Here is a 3,029-nt window from a genome sequence, read left to right as displayed (position 1 = left end):
CAGCCGTTGGAAAATCACTGAGCGACGGAAGGATGATTTCTTCCTCAATGACCACAGCGAAACCAACAGTATCATTCCCGTCTGCCACCACGAGGATGCCCACAGTCATTCCTCTCGTCATGTCCTCCTTAGCAACTGTGGCCAAAAAAAAATGGACAAACATGTGATAAAATAAACCTTCATTGATTCCGTTGTTGTGGCCAAAATGGCTGACCTGCAAGATCACAACACTTCACAATATTGATAATTTTTTTTTTTTTTTTAAAAGCACAGTGTGAGCTATTGAGTACTTAAAAACCTATTTTTAAAGGCAATTATTAAAAAAAACAAAAACAAATAACACCCAGTGTGAAATGAGCAGTGCTTTCATTAGCCCCCTTCAGATCGTAGGGCCAAAGCCAAGCTAGCCAGGCCGTCAGAGGCTAATTCCTTTTCGCACCTTTTAGCAGGGCTAACTGGTGCCACTTGGGGCTATAGACCCCTGAATTCTGACCCACCCAAAATGTTAGGCCACTTGGCTCGACAACCTGAAGCCAGCTACTGAGTTAATTTATGTGCCACAGAAGTTATGTGAAGCCTGGACAATGACATTGAGGCCATGCTGGTATGGACATACACACATGTTGGAGCGGTTAGCGCTATAGGGCTATTTACTCCTGATTGGTCCCAACCCGCTGTTTAGGTCCTAAAATACAGGATATGTACATGTAAGGGTAAATCCATAACAATGGGGGGGATGATCTGCATTGACAAAATATAAAATATACCTGAACTTTCTTGTAAAAGTAGGACGCAACATCTTTGAGGTAGTCGGGGAGCCCCATCAGACCGATGGTCCTTTTCCATTGGTTGGAACACTAAAAACAATTGACAATACACAATCAATGGAACAGCTTCAATCAGATAGCATCAGAAGAGAGTATTTAACAGTAAATAAAGTGTGTGTGTGTGTGAAAGTGTTAAATTCTGTAGCTCTATGTTCCTAATATACCAATTTCATCCAACCAGAGAGAGACACAGATACAGGATAAACAAGAGCAATTATAAGTCATGAAACAAAGAAAGCAGCAGACAAAATTGGAAAACTATAAATTTGAAACTGATAAAGCGTTTTTTTCTTTCTGGTTGGATGACACCATTGACCCGTGTGAAAATACGTTTGCTGTTTATTAAAAGAGAGGACAGGAAAAAAGACAGGAACTGGGAGAACCCTGTTACTGAACCAACACCATGTAGTAATATTTACTATAATAACTTTTGTTTAAACAGAAAAACATATTGTTTAAAATATCACACAAGCCTACTTACATCACTATCCAGTGTTGTCAACAGCTTCTTCAGCTCCACCACACTTGGCTCTGTAGAGATCAATAAACCTCTGCAGACTTGTCAAGGCCAGCAGAGAGACAGCCTTTCAGGTCAACAGTGGTGAGGAGAGCAAACTCGGCTTCAATCTAGTAGGCATAAAAAAAGCAAATAACAAGCCGAGGGATTCAATAGCACTGATATTTATCATTTTAAAGTCTTCATGACAGCAGATATTAGCAATTGTTGCTTAACACAGCTATTTTCCTCAAGCAAACAACAAAATAGCACTGTATTACCCCCATGCTTTCTACTAGGAGGCGACCAGTGTTGAGCATGAACTAATTCATTTTTCTATTAACTTTGAACTGAACTTAACATATTTTTAACTAAAGAACTTGAACTGACTCCCAGAGTTCCTCGGCTTCTAAACAAAACTGTTAATGAACTAAACATGAACTAGTTTTAAAACTGAATTGGTGAAATATGAACGTGAATTCGTTAATTTTCTTTTGAACGAACTGAACTGAAGTGTGAACTTTGCCAACACAGGCGACCCTATCGGTTGAGGGTTGAGCGTGTGAAGTGGCTGAAACGCATGTCACATGGCGAATAGGAGCCCCGCTATCCCACTCTGAAGTACACCGAGTGTCATGTTTCAGGGCTAGCTAGCTGTGTCCTAAAGAAAGCTAACCGCAAGCAAACTAAATAATAATTTCTCCTTTCGAAATCGTCGACGAATAATGTCTAGGGCAGCTAACTCGGTCTGCTACGCTGTTAGCTATGCTGTGAATTTCAGCCAGCAAGTTTTGCTGTTACGTTTTCAATATACTTGAATAAACGGGGCAACACAGACGACAATTTCATCAAGTAAAAAACGTAAAACATGTAAAATATTACTTGCAAGTTAACATTTACACTCACCTTGTAAAAATACGATGATGGGCATAGACATAATATACATAGACGCCGCATTGGCTGCTGGAAACAAGAAATGCGGCCGCCATCTTGGACCTGTCATACCCTCATTGCGTTGCAGCAGAAAACACAAGATGACAGCACTGTGCAGCATGTTCCTGCTCAAATCGGGCGGACCATACTCGGGGATTTACTTTTCACAAGTAAGATTTAACATTACCGTACTATTGGTTGTATTTTGTATTTTGAACAATGTGGCCTGTATCATAGCTACATGTATGACCTTTGCAGCAAAAAAAACGTGAAAATCTGTTCGGTATTCAGTGAGATATGATTAATTAAGTGTGCTGACAGCTCATTGCACCGCCAAACAGATTACACTGAGTGGAGTGGATGACCGGTCCAAGATGGCGGCTCCAAATCTCGTCAGCGCTAGTAGGGAGCAGCGGTCGATGCGGCGTCTATGTATATTATGTCTATGATGATGGGTATCAGTCTCTGGTGGTGTTGTTCCACGAATTTCCATCCATTTCACTCTGCACCGACCGAAAGAACGCGCGCCAGTAAGCCACTATGACGCAAGACGCAAAACGTGCTACACGTGATGCTGCACAAATTGGCAGTAGTCAACTCAACTTGACATTTATTATTAACATAACATGGCTTTTCATTGAGTGAACTTCCATGTAGTTGAGACGTTTTCAATTGATTATTTTAAGTTAAAATGACTTTTTGCACAAATCTGTGTTGTATTGAAAAGGAAAAATTAGTTATGAAAACAAACAAGCAACATTGGGTTTTACAGT

General features: G+C 40.4%; 1 long non-coding RNA gene across 1 annotated transcript in view; it reads right to left on the bottom strand.

The window, feature by feature from the left end:
- The window catches only part of LOC125305823, a 2,702-nt gene extending 454 nt beyond the window's left edge, over nucleotides 1-2,248 (bottom strand). The window contains exons 1-3 of the long non-coding RNA XR_007195464.1: nucleotides 1,309-2,248; nucleotides 768-857; nucleotides 1-135 (exon numbers count right to left, since the gene is read on the bottom strand). The exon at nucleotides 1-135 is cut by the window's left edge and continues 454 nt beyond it. This is a non-coding gene — a long non-coding RNA (uncharacterized LOC125305823). The remainder of the gene's footprint in view (nucleotides 136-767; nucleotides 858-1,308) is intronic.
- Between the last annotated feature and the right edge of the window lie 781 nt (nucleotides 2,249-3,029).

This window comes from Alosa alosa, chromosome 13 (assembly GCF_017589495.1).
Source record: "Alosa alosa isolate M-15738 ecotype Scorff River chromosome 13, AALO_Geno_1.1, whole genome shotgun sequence".
Classification (NCBI taxonomy): Eukaryota; Metazoa; Chordata; class Actinopteri; order Clupeiformes; family Clupeidae; genus Alosa; species Alosa alosa.
This window is presented reverse-complemented; position numbering and strand designations above follow the sequence as displayed.